The sequence below is a fragment of the Arachis ipaensis genome, chromosome B5, assembly GCF_059453495.1.
Source record: "Arachis ipaensis isolate K30076 ecotype BB chromosome B5, ASM5945349v1, whole genome shotgun sequence".
Lineage (NCBI taxonomy): Eukaryota > Viridiplantae > Streptophyta > Magnoliopsida > Fabales > Fabaceae > Arachis > Arachis ipaensis.
The window spans coordinates 155,170,096-155,185,264 of record NC_142440.1 but is presented as its reverse complement, the minus strand read 5'-3'; positions in this window follow the sequence as shown (position 1 = coordinate 155,185,264).

The window sequence follows — 15,169 nt, the reverse complement described above, 5'->3', positions numbered from 1 at the left end:
ATTGATTTTTTAAAATATATAAGTTATAATTTATAGATATAGAATTTTAGATTATGTATTTATGTTTCTATTATTTGAGCCAGCTCGTGAACTCGAGCCAGGCAGCCAGCTCGTGAGTTTTCGATGAGCCGAGCTTGAGTTTAAGAAATAGGCTCGATTATTAATGAATCGAGCCGTGAGTTAAGCTCAATTTTTGTGAGCCGAATTTGAGCTTAGTCTAGCTCGGCTCAGCTCGACTCACTTCCAGCTAGGGGTGGGCATGGTTTGGATTTTTATAAATCCAAACTGGATCCATTTTAGAACCAATTTTATGGTTCATGAAACCAAACCAGAACTGGATTGAAGAGAGAAACCGGTTTTAAACCGATTTGAAAAATAAAAACCGATTTTAAATCGATTTTAGAATTTAAATTCGGTTTTACTTACAAACCGGTTTTAAATCCAGTTTTACGTATAAAACCGATTTTAAATCCGGTTTTTTTTAATCCAAATCTAAAATCCGGTTTTTTTTAAATCTAAATCTAAAATCCGATTTTTTTTTATAAAATTCGGTTTTAAAACCAGATTTTTTAACCAAAAATTCAGTTTTAAAACCAATTTTTGAAAATCCAGTTTTAAAACCAGTTTCTTCAACCAAAAATCCAATTTTAAAACTAGTTTTTAAAAATCCAATTTTCAAACCAGATATTTTAACAAAAAATCTACTTTTAAAACCAGTTTTTAGAAATTCAATTTTCAAACCATAATTTTTTTAAAAGTAAAATTAATACTAAAGTCATTTTAAAGTGTATGAGTTCATTACAACTAGAATTTAGTTCTTTATAAATCTAATAATAATAGCTAATCTATATAACATTTAATCTTATTAATGGACAAGCATGCTATACTATAACCATGAAAACAATGTCACTCATTTTCAACTTCACATACACGATTATTTTTTAAATTCTTTTTAGTGATACAGGTACCAAAAATAAGAATCTCCTCTTAAATAATACGGTACCAAATATCATTAGTTGTGCATGCAATTGGTCAAGGCCAAAAAAAATTGTTAATAAATAATATCAGAAAAAGTTCATAGAATGAAGGCAAAGGAGATAATCATGCAACCAGAAAATAGACATTTAACATCATATTAAACACATAACAAAATTAGAAGACAAGCAAAAAGAACTAAGTCGAAAAAGAGATGTTAAAACAGCAAAAATAGTTCAAACTCGGTCAAATATATGTCGAATTGATCAAATAAGAATAAACACATACAATACAATTAATATTTTGAGAAAATCAGCATTTTGGCCACCCAAAGTTTCGGTTTTCAACAAAATTCCCCCCCAAAAGAAAAAAAACCGTTTAAATTTGGATTAGGATTTTTTTTTCACCAATTCAGTCTTAGATTAGAGTTTTTTTCAATTTGAATTTTAATTTGGATATGAATTTAGATATGGATTTAAACCGTTTAAATGATTTAGATTAAAAATCCAAACTATAAAAGAGATCCAATTTGGTTTGGATTTTTTTTATTTAAAACTGAATTTTTTTAAATAATTTGGTTTGGATTTGGTTTAAAATCCAATATTTAGATTTTTTTTGCCCAGCCCTACTTCCAGCCTTAGTCTCAGCCAAAAATGGGGATTGAGAATATTAGCAGGGTGATCCAGCACTGCTTGGGCTAATACACAATATACAAGACGAAAAAGGTAAAGCGAAGTCAAATAGTTTATTTTAAAAAATTAAATGCATTTAAATAGAATATTTTACTTATTAAGAAATACTTGTTTGATGAATGACATTATCAAGCAAAGTAATAGGAGCTTGTCAACTGTTACCAACTTTTGCCAAGTGAAGTGCAAACCAACTTTTGCCAAGTGAAGAACAGAAATTATGTATAACCCAAACGAAAGAAACCTGTCGCTTCATCTTTAATGTTGTAGTTTATGGATGTTAATTGCATTAAATTTGATCTCAGGTGAGAGTCTAAAGGTTCTTGCCAACATTGGCGCAGGGATAATTTCTTACTATACATCCATAAATTATCGTTACTTTCTGCAGGGATTCAAGCTTTATAAAATGTCCAAATATATAAATTACATGCAAGACAAAGTTTAAGAAGAATAATTAAGAGTCAATTAACTCTTCACTTTCTCTTTTTACAAATCTCTTTATTAGAATTTAGAAGTTGTGAATTCTATCCAATTCCCTCTAAAATATCATGTAAGTTACCTTCATAATGTGTCAAATTTTAATATATGGCATTTAAAGTTAATAATAATTACAAAAATCAAATTATTTTAATAGTCCGATAATATTTTATTGGTATATATATTTATAATTAAACTAAAACTATATTCATCACTACATATGTTAAATTTAAAATCTTTTAATTTTTTATGTATTACTCTCGTTTTCTTAAATTAAGTGTATCTTTTTAATTGTATATAATTATTAAATTTTATTGAAAAAGAGACAGTAAAAACTTTATTATATACTAGCGGCTCAACAGGCACTATCATGTCTGTTCAGCCACTTTTCTATTGTTTTTTAAAAAATTAATTTTATTTTTTGCTAATATATTATTTACTTTTTAAATTTATTAGATAAATATTTTTTTATTATTTTAATATTAGCATGACCTTATTTATATCATATTTTGTTAAAATTAAAACTATTATAAAAAAATTTTAAAATGTTAAATTATAAAAACACACAATAAAGAGCTATATATATATATATATATATATATATATATATATATATATATATATATATATATATATATATATATATATATATATATACTAGCGGCTCAACAGGCACTATCATGTCTGTTCAGCCGCTTTTCTATTGTTTTTTAAAAAATTAATTTTATTTTTTGCTAATATATTATTTACTTTTTAAATTTATTAGATAAATATTTTTTTATTATTTTAATATTAGCATGACCTTATTTATATCATATTTTGTTAAAATTAAAACTATTATAAAAAAATTTTAAAATATTAAATTATAAAAACACACAATAAAGAGCTATATATATATATATATATATATATATAAACCAAAATACATTTTAGTTATTTACAAAAGATAATTTTTACTTAAATTTTATAGATATTTATATTTGTCTTCATATTTTTTAAATGGTAGGCTAAAATATGAATCTGAATTTGAAGAGGTCTTCATTTTCTTATAAATAATAAAAAAATAGAAGAAATGAGAATGTTTATTTTTTTATTTTTAAATGTCAAACTATAAGAATAATTAATAAACAAAATAGGAGAATATAAAAATTGTGTATCTGAAAAATATCTTCGTAATTCATCATACATATCCTTATTAATAACTTTTTGAATCTTGAAAAACTGTCAGATTTATTGACTATAAAAATAACTATATAAACGCTTCAAGATTATTCAATTAAATTGATTCCTTAATATAGTAGGGACAAATTCAATTAATTCAATTAATTATAGATTTGATAAAATAATTTAAAAATAAAAAATATATTAAAAATAAATATAGAAATTTTATAAGTTATTTAACTTTTAAGACGTTAAAAAATTATAAATTTAAATTAAATAAGATATTAAAAAATTTATTATGTTTCTATTATGTGTAATAAAGTCAAGATAAATATTTATAAAGTAATTATTTATAAATATTATAAAATTTAATTTATTTATTTATTTTAATAACAGTATTTAATTTGAAGCAAATATAAAAATTTATATTCAAATTATTTTTTATTTTTATTTATAATTTTAATAGATAAAAAAATATTTTTTTTAATTTTATATTCATAATTCTAAAAAAAAATATTTTGTTTTATAAATTTTATATTCAATTTTTTAAATTATCTTTAATTTTATTACTTTTTTAAATTATTAATGTATACTTTTATTATATCTTCTTATTGTATCATACTATTATTTCTATCGCATACTATTATTGCCTTATTCTCCTTTCTCATTTTCTTCTTCTCCTCGCACATTCTCTTCATCCGATCGTAATTAATTATCACCAAGTACTATTATTGCAACTTTTAATCTTGTCTATCACTTTGATCTATAATCATTTATTATGTAAACTTTTATGAGTCGTTGAAGTGTTGTTAAAAGAATTAATTTTTGTGTCTTTTGAATATCTAAATGTATAAAAATAATAATTTTTGAAAAAGTCTAGGGGGCCAGCAATTTTATCAAATTCTAGCCAGCATGTAACCATCAAAGAAGAGTGAGCCATTGGATGAAATCTCACATTAATCTCACACCATTAAAAGCCTCATTGATGGCTATTTGATGGCTATAAATCTCAAATGTTGCTGGCCCCTAGCATTTCTCATAATTTTTTCTTGATGTGGGTTTTAAGTTGTGTACGACATAAAACATTCAAAATTTTTAACTAATAATTATAAAGTTAAGTTGCAATTTAATATAGGCCCTTAGAATAAAAGACTGTCATTACTTTTTACATTTGACTATTATTATATAAGTTGTACGTTTGTTTTATTGTGTAAATTAATTAAACTATATTTTATTATTTTATTTTGCATGTTTTGAAATAATGCATGTAAGATCCCTAATTTTAAAAATCAAATAATTAGTTATTTATAAGTTATTATATTATATTAAGATCTTGTTTTTTTTTAAGAAAATTATTTTTGTTAACAAAAATAATTAAATAAAATTTTATTATTATTAAAATTTAATTTGATTATGACTTATTCTATTAGTTTGAATTATTTATTAAAAATTATTTTAGTAGACAAAATTTAAATTGATTATTATTATTATTATTACTAGCGGCTCAACAGGCACGATCAGCCGCTTTTCTATTATTTTTTAAGAAATTATTTTTATTTTTTGTTAATATATTATTTATTTTTAAATTTTATTAAATAAGTATTTTTTTATTATTTTAATATTAACGTGGCTTTATTTATATTATATTTTGTTAAAATTAAAATTATTATAAAAAATTTTTAAAATGTTAAATTATAAAAGCACACAATAAATATATATATATATATATATATATATATATATATATATATATATATATATTATCAGAAAAAACATAGTTCAACAAATAATGATAATAATATTATCCTGATTCAAAAAGATTATATATAAACTAAAATATATATTAGTTATTTACAAAAGATTATTTTTATTTAAATTTCATAGATATTTATATTTGTCTTCATATTTTTTAAGTGATAGGCCAAAATATGGATCTAAATCTAAAGAGACCTTCATTTTTTTATAAATAATATAAAAAATCAGAAGAAATAAAAATGCTTATTTTTTTCATTTTTAAATATCAAACTATAAGAATAATTAATAAACAAAATAGAAGAATATAAAAATTATGTACCTGAGAAAAATTTTCGTAATTCATCGTACATCTTCTTATCAATAACTTTGAATCTTGAAAAACTGTTAGATTTATTGACCATAAAAATAACTATTTAAACGCTTCAAGATTATTCAATTAAATTGATTCCTTATTATAGTGATGAATTCAATTAATTATAGATTTGATAAAATAATTTAAAAATTAAAAATAAAAAATATTTAAAAATAAATATAAAAATTTTATAAATTATTTAACTTTTATGACGTTAAAATTTAAAAATTTAAATTAAATAAGATATTAAAAAAATTATTATGTTGTTATTATGTGTAATAAAATCAAGATAAATATTATAAAATTTATTTATTTTTTTTTAACAGTGTTTAGTTTGAAGCAAAGATAAAAATTTATATTCAAAGTATTTTTTTAATTTTATATTCATAATTTTAATAGATAAAAAAATTTTATTTTTAAATTTTATTTTTAATTTATTAAATTATCTTTAATTTTATTACTTTTTAAATTATTAATTTATACTTTTATTATATCTTCTTATTATATCACACACTATTATTTTCTCTTACTATTATTTTCTATCACACACTATTATTGCCTTGTTCTCCTTCTCATTTTCTTCTTCTCCTCCCACATTCTCTTCACCCGATCGTAATTAATGGTCATCAAGTACCATTATTGCAACTTTCAATCTTGTCTATCACTTTGATCTATAATCATTTATTGTGTTAACTTTTATGAGTCATTGAAGTGTTGTTAAAAGAATTGATTTTTGTGTCTTTTGAATATCTAGATGTATAAAAATAATAGTTTTTTCTTGATGTGCATTTTAAGTTGTCTTATTATTCTATTAAAAAAGATGTACGACATAAAGCATTCAAAATTTTTGCTCAAATTATCAAAATTTGATGTCAATAATCCATAAAAATAATATCAAAATATATTTTTTTAACTAATTTAATAAAAATAGTACATTATTGTAAGTTTTTAACTAATAATTATAAATTTAAGTTGCAATTTAATATAGGCCCTTAGAATAAAAGACTGTTATTGTTTCTTATATTTGACTACTTTTATATAAGTTGTACGTTTGTTTTATTGGGTAAATTAATTAAATTATATTTTATTATTTTATTTTGCATGTTTTGAAATAATGCGATCATACTATAAGAATGACATTAATTTTCATAATCTAATATGAACCTTCTTATTATTTTGTTTGTCACTTAAATATATCTATAAAAAAATAATTGCTTAAAGTGAAACATTGTAAAAAGAGAGACATTTTTTTGAATTTAGAGTTTTAATTTGTTTCTTAATCATCACTTGATATAATTCAAATTTAATATGTTAAAAAATTCTCTCTGTCTCTCACTCACTCATATTCTTAACTTCTTCTATAATCAATTTTTTAAATTATCTAATGCATAAAATGTTACATCTTTACATTTATCTTGAAAGTTAAAAGTTAAAAGTAAACGATATTAGTATTTTTAACAAAACTAAAATAAAAAGATAGAAAGTTTTTGATATGTTCTTTTGTACCAGAATATTACACTTTATTATATTATTATTTTATCTTTGTACCACAGAACAAAAAGTAAAATTTTATATCTTCTTATTTTTATTTATTTTACTTTATTTTTATTACATTTTATTATATTATTATATCATCTTTGTACCACATAACAAAAAGTAGAATTCTATATCTTCTTGTTACTTATTTTACTGTGTTTTGGCTATCTAAATTAGGCTGTATAATATCGTCAAAGTTGAAACGTTAAAAAATATATAATAGAAAATTTAGATGTTTATTGTGTTATCAGGTTATTTAAAAAAATTAATTAATAAATATTTTTATCCTACCACATCTTCAATGTTATATGTTATCTAATATTCAGTAAAAAAATAATATTAATCAACATAGAATTGATTAAAAATTCAAAAAAGGATTAGCAAAATATCCATGAGAATTTTTTTATTTTATCATTGATGGGTACAGATTTTTTTGCGTCTTTTATATGCCAATCAAATAATTAGTAACATATGTCAAATGAATAATATTAAATTAATAATTTTTTTTACAATATAAGTTATTTATTTTAATTTAATTATAAACGAATTTGCATGTACTTGAATATCAGTACTCTACATCATTAATTGTTTAGGAAATAAACATATCAATATTTTAACAAATCATTGGTAGGTGCAATTTTTTTTTTTGCGTCTTTTCTATGTTAATCAAATAAGAATTTAATTTTCATGTTCTATTAGTGTAAAATAGTTTCACGTGCATCTTATTACGCAAACACTATCAAAATTAAACTCATCAAATAATCAAGGTTATATACCAAACAATATTGTAGAATACAAAATCATTAAATTTTTTGTTATATAATTTATTTAATTTAATTTAAGAATAATTATTTATATACTCAAATTTTAATTACAATACTTTACATAATCGATAATTTAAAAAAAATCAAAAAATAATATCATTCAATACAAAATTTTAAAAAATGAGATTTAACTAAAAAGTAATAATTTGTAATTGTAGTGAATGGAGGCCATACAATCACGATGTTGAAAGAAGAAGAAGGATGGTAATAAAAATATAGAAAAGTAGAGAAAAAGCACTACGAATCCAATAATGAGATAAAAAAAATTAATAACAGAAGAATGAGATCAAACTCTTGGTATAAAGTACTCACATAAAGAATATACCCAAAACAAAATGATAAGATCTATACAAAAATTATTTATCACTGCTAATTATTCTTTTCCTCCTTTCATACATGGCATCAAAAATCAACATTTAGCATCGTGGTTATTTAGTTTAGAAAACCACAAAAACTCATCCAAATAATTGTTATATACAGAGAAGCACATTCAGAATGGAGAACATAATTAAGAAAAATTGAAAAGGATAAATTATTGAAATGAAGAATTGAAGAAGAGGTTATGCGTTTTTACGGTTATTATTGAAAACACATAATGAAAATGAGATAGAAGAATATGTGTTATTGTTAACCGTGGAAGTTTTTTTATTTAAAGTAATTAGGCATGCATATACGGAGAACTTCTATAATTAAGGGCAATATTGGAATGTAAAGTTGGACACCAAAAACTCAATATTGGCATTATATATTGTTATAGATTTTAATTTAATTATGAACAAATTTGCATGTACTTGAATATCAGTACTCTACATCATTAATTGTTTAGGAAATCACGGGCCACCAAGCATGACCTTCTCACGATCTTCACATGCATCGAATTTTACCACGAAGTACCCAAACCCCACATCAAGTAGATCAAAGCCATATTTGATGCGCCAAACCATCCGAAGCTTGTGTGAAAGAGCTGTGTAACTATAATTTTTATCAAGAACCTTGATCACTAAAGCTTCTCGATAAGGCTCTGCCAAACAAAGCTTGGCTTCTTCAGTGAAGTTTACACATGGAGGTTGGGAATCGCCCTGCTTGCCCACCACCGTGGCTATACTATCCCCAGATAGAGATCATGCAAGTGCAAACGCCTTCGATTTCTCTGGATCAATGACTTTATCTCTAAAGGAGATCTTTATAGGATTTGAAAAACTCTCTCGTGAAAAACCCTTCTTGGCACCGGATGCACCCCCACCCACACTCTCCCCCTTATCTCTTCCGACGGCATGGCCGCCATCCTCATTGTGTTTCGCCCTCAAACACTCGTTCCCGCTCTCTCCTTCTCTCATTCTCTCTGAGTACGGAGGTACGTACTCTTTCTCTGCTAGAATTTTTAGAAATATTAGTTTACAAATATAGATTTTGTAGAATCGTGGGATATAGATTTTCGACCATGTGAGCAATCTTTCGGGTCTACGCTTGTATGGGTTCGGATTTCGGGGCTCCCAATCTGGTGCTATCAGGAACAGGCCATGATGCGTATTGCTTCTGCAATAGGAGTTCCCATCAAAGTGGACTTAGCCACTAAGTTGGCTGAGAGAGGACGATATGCCAGAGTATGTGTTCAAATAAATTTAGGACTGCCAGTGATCAAGCATATCATTGTGGAAGGCGTAACTCATGTAGTGGAGTATGAAAGTTTAAATTTAATTTGTAACTCTTGTGCACGTTATGGTCACGATATGGCACAGTGCTTGGGTAGAGACTCTAGGGAAGGAAAGAGTGTTGATTCCGATGTCACCAAGCCACGGGACGGTACAAAAGTAGTGCCACATCCTGAGACCAAAATTCACAATTCAAATGAAGTAGAACCTAATGTGGTAGGTGGCGTTACTGGCGAGAATCTTGCATCGAATTTGCAAGAGGATTTGGAGGCTAATAATTTGGAAGGAAATAATGTTGAGGAGGCTTGCATGCATGATGAACCAGGCTGGGAGCAAGTTGTGAGGAAAGGTAAAACCAAGCTGGGTCAGAAACAATCTAACAAGGTCCAAAGAGGCATTCAATCCAGAACCGATTCGGGTAAAGTAATCAGGCCCACCATTCACTTCTCTCACACGAATGGATCCAGCTCCTATCGTGCTAGGGTCGGGTCACGAGTCAAGGTCGGACACATCGCTTCCCGTGTTGGTGAGACGTTGATCTCCTCAACCCGACACACCCCAGTGCCTTGCGGGTCCTCTCTCCGGAAACGACCAAGGCCGGGGTCCCTACAGAGCTCGCCAGTTGAGAAGAATGGAGGCACGGTGGTGGAAGCATCATCATGCCTTCCTGCAACTGTGAAGGAGGGTATTACCGTGGCGGTTCCATTGGAGAAGGAAGGCGCATTGCCGGCTGTTACTGCGTTGGTAGGCGGGATTAAGGAGATATTCCATGGAGATCCGGCAAACTTGAAGGTCACGGGAGTCACTTCCGCTGGGCAAGCCTCGGTTTGAGGTTGGTGAAGCACTTTGATTTCCTTGTTTTACATTTTTATATTTTATATTATGGATAGTTTAAATATAATAGCTTGGAATATTAGGGGTGCTTCTAATAAGTTAGCCCGGGTGAATTGTAAAGAGCTGGTTAGGAAATTTAAACCTGTAATTTTTATTGTGGTTGAAACTCACTGTCCTTTTTAACACTTGAAACTGTTCTGGGAAAGACTTGGTTATCACCCTATTGGTATAGTGGAGGCGTCAGGACATAAGGGGGGTATCTGGTTCCTTTCTGCAATACAGGGTGTTCACTGCAAATGGGTTGATGTTTTCGATCAGTGTGTTACAGTTGAGGTTCAGGTAAATAATGTGATTTGGAGGTGCAGTGGTATCTATGATAGTCCTCAATTTAATACCAGAGTTCTGCTATGGGATTATCTTGTTACTCAGTCTTCGTCTTTCTGCGGGCCATGGATTGTTCTTGGTGATTTTAATGAAGTACTATTCTCTCATGAATCTAAGGGTTGCCTCTTCTCAAGTCGTCATGCAGATCGGCTTGCTGCCTCTCTAGGGGATAGTAATATGTTTGACTTGAAGACTATTGGAAGACAGTTTTCTTGGTACAGAAGGGTTAAAAATGATGTTGAGGTGGCAAAAAAACTTGACCGGGTTTGTATCAATAGTGGCTGGCTATCTCTCTTTCCAGAGGCTTACGCAGAAATTTTAAATAGGCTTCAATCTGATCATTGTCCTATCCTAGTACGCTGTACAGGTCGTCCCCAACCGAAAAAGAATAGACCTTTTTGGTTTATTGCAGCTTGGGCAACTCATCCGAGGTACAGAGATATTGTGAACCAATCATGGCAGGCTGGCTACACAGAGATGCATGGCAAGCTTTCAGAAGTGCAGAAGAACTCTTTGGAGTTTAATTCTAAAGTGTTCGGCAACATTTTCTTTAGGAAATGCAAATTGGAGAGACAGATTAATTTCCTTCAGAAGCGACTTGAAGTAATGGAAGATTTGTCTATGCGGCAAAAAGAAAAACAGCTGATTGAGGAATTTAATAACACGCTTGTGCAGGAGGAACTTCTATGGTTTCAAAAATCCAAAGAGCAGTGGGTAAAATTTGGGGATAGAAATACCAAGTTCTTTCATGTCCAGACTCTTGTACAGAGAAAGCATAATAAGATTCATGGTCTCTTTCTTCAAGATGGGGTGTGGGAAACGGACCCGGATGTCCTTAGAAGGGAAGCTGAATCCTTCTATAAATGTCTATTCTGCCAGTCGGAGGATGTAGACTTAGGTTATCTTGGTGATGTTCCGCTGCCTTCCCTGAATGATGAAGCCTGTTGTAGCCTCACAGCGCCAGTTACTCTGGAAGAAGTTAAGTCGGCTGTTTTCAGTATGCATTCTTTTAAGGCGTCGGGCCCTGATGGGTTTCAGGCTTTCTTCTTTAAAGAATACTGGAAGATTGTTGGTTTTGAGTTTGGACTATGGTTCGTCATGCGTTCTCTGGTTTGGATATGGATCCAAGGATGATGGAAACTCTTGTAGTTCTTATTCCAAAGGTAGAAAACCCGGTTTCCATGAAGGATTTCCGACCAATTAGTCTCTGTAATGTGGTTTACAAAGTTATAACGAAGGTCCTGGTCAATAGACTTCGTCCCCATCTCAAAGAGATTATTGGGCCCCTTCAAGGAGGGTTTATCCCGGGGAGAGGAACCCCAGACAACATCATTGTAGCACAAGAGGTTCTCCATTTCATGAAGAAGACAAAGTCAAAGAAAGGCACCCTGGCCTTTAAGATTGATTTGGAGAAAGCGTACGATAGAGTGGATTGGGGATTTCTGAAACAAACCCTGGTGAGTTTTGACTTTCCTCCTCCGACAGTCAATCTGATTATGCGTTGTGTCACTGCTTCCTCACCGTCTATCCTCTGGAATGGGGATAGATTAAATAGCTTTACTCCGAGCAGGGGTCTTAGGAAATGAGATCCTATATCACCGTATCTGTTTGTGTTGTGTATGGAGAGATTGTCCTGTTCTATTAATCAGCAAGTTGATAAGGGCTTGTGGAAGCCGGTTGTGGTTTCTAAAGGGGGTCCAGGAATTTCTCATTTGATGTTTGCCGATGATTTGCTTCTTTTCTGTAAAGCTGAAAAACAGCAAGTTCAAACTGTAATGGTAGCTTTGGAAAATTTCTGCAGAGCCTCTGGGATGAAGGTTAATGTGGAAAAATCTAAAGCGCTATGCTCCAGGAATGTTTCAGCGACAAGAAAAGAGATTTTCACTGGAGTCTCCTCCATCAGATTCGTCCAGAACTTGGGCAAGTATTTAGGGGTGAGCCTTAATCACTCTCGGGTGACACGCGTAACTTTCAACGATGTTTTGGACAAGATTCGGGGAAGGCTAGCCAGCTGGAAAGGGAGATTGTTTAATAAGGCAGGCAGACTCTGTTTGCTCAACTCGGTAGTGACTGCGATTCCTACTTATCGCATGCAAGTATCTCTCTTCCCTAAAGGGGTAACTAATAAGATAGAATCCATGATACGAAACTTTCTATGGAAAGGTCAAGCTGATGGTAGAGGCCTGAATCTAGTTAACTGGAAAGTGTTGGTCACTCCTAAGAAGTTTGGAGGTCTGGGAATTAGAGATCCTTTTTGTGCCAATATTGCTCTTCTTGGAAAACTAGTTTGACAACTTTTTCACCATCCCGACAAGCTATGGGTTCAACTGTTGACGGAGAAATACCATTCTTCTAAGGATGATTGTTTTAGTCGGTCTCGAGAAAGGGGATCTTATGTTTGGAAGAGTATATGTCGAGCTTGGGATATCCTGAAGGAAGGTTTTAGTTGTTGCATTGGGGATTTGGAACAGAACTTTTGGTTTTCTAAATGGAGAAGAGAGGGGCGACTGTGTCAAGAGATGGATTATGTTCACATTTCTGATTCGGATCTCAGGATCTTGGACCTTTGGTCATCTGGACAGTGGAACCTTGAGAATATCTATTCTCCTCTGAATCAGTCTCTGCAGAGCAACGTTAATTCTTACAACCCAGATGTTCAAGCTGGTTCAGAGGTCGGTTGGTGTTGGACTGGTGCAGCCTCAAAGGTTTATGATGCTCATAGTGGTTATTTGTGGCTCAGTAAGAAGATGTTTAGTTGGGAGAATAGGGGTAATTGGCTTTGGCTTTGGTGTCAACATGTTCCGGAAAAACACAAATTATTGGCCTGGCTATGTCTTCGGGAGGCTCTTCCTATTGCTGCATTTCGTTTTAGGAGGGGCATTTCGCACACGGATAGCTGTCCACGATGTTTCTCAGGTCAGGAATCGGTTTTACATTGTATTCGGGATTGTCCAAAAGCCCAACTTGTTTGGCAAGCTTTAGGGATCTCCGATCAACCAGTGGATTTGATGAGTTGGTTCTTACATAATAGCAAACAGCGCCCCTTTAGATTCTTTTCTGGTCTCTGGTGGATTTGGTGTTCGAGAAATAACGAGATCTTTCATCCTCACGAGCATTGGACCACAGACAAGGTGATTGGTATGGCTTTGTCCTTAGAAAAGGAGCTCCGAAATATTTTTGAGTTGCAACGACTATCTATCCCCTCAACCATTAGTGGCTCTTGGATTTCCCCCTCAGTGGGTATCTTTAAGATTAATTGTGATGCTAACTATCCTGGCAGTGGTGCTCGAGTTGGTTTTGCTTGTGTTAGCAGAGATTGGAAGGGAAGGTGGCAACGAGGCTGTCTGGGAACAATTGAGAGTCGTAGCATTTTGCAAGGAGAGTTGTTTGCTATTTGGAGAGGCTTTCTTTTAGCATGGGACTCGGGACAAAGAGACATTATATGTGAGATAGACTGTGTGGAGGCTTTTACTATTGTCAATAATTTACAAGATTGCTCTGGGTTTATTGATCTTTTGGTGTTAAAAATCCGAGATATCATGTCTGGGAAATGGCGTGCTGATCTTCGGTTGATCTTGAGAGATGCAAATACAGTAGCAGACATCATGGCAAAGACTGCAATGAGGACTATTTCTCCCCAAGTGGAGCTTCCATTGCCTTGGAAGGAGTTTGAGAGTAGTATTCAGTGGGACTGTCTTTCTTAAGCAGTTTCTTGTTTTTTTTTTCTTCCTTAGTTTTTGTTTATTTTCTTTTAAGTCACCAAAAAAATTGTTTAGGAAATAAACATATCAATATTTTAACAAATCATTGGTAGGTGTAATTTTTTTTTTGCGTCTTTTCTATGTTAATCAAATAAGAATTTAATTTTGATGTTATATTAGTGTAAAATAGTTTCACGTGCATCTAATTACGCAACGCTATCAAAATTAAACTCATCAAATAATTACGGTTATATACCAAACAATATTGTGAAATACAAAATCATTAAATTTTTTGTTATATAATTTATTTAATTTAATTTAAAAATAAATATTTATGTACTCAAATTTTAATTACAATACTTTATATAATCAATAATTTAAAAAAATAAAAAAATAATATCATTCAACACAAAATAATTTAAAAAATGAGATTTAACTAAAATGTAATAATTTGTAATTGTAGTGAATGGAAGCAATACTAAAGAAGAATGATGGTAATAGTAAAAATACAGAAAAGTGCATCTAGTGGTGAGAGAAAAAGCACTGCGAATCCAATAATGAAATAAAAAAAATTAATAACATAAGAATGAGATCAAAGCCTTGGTATAAAGTATTCGCATAAAGAATATACCAAAACAAAATGATAAATAATTGTTATATACAGAGAAGCACATTCAGAACGGAGAAGAGAATTAAGAAAAATTGAAAAGGATAAATTATTGAAATGAAGAATTGAAGAAGAGGTTACGCGTTTCTACGGTTATTAGTGAAAACACAGAATGAAAATGAGATAGAAGAATATGTGTTGTTGTTAACGGTGAAAATTTTT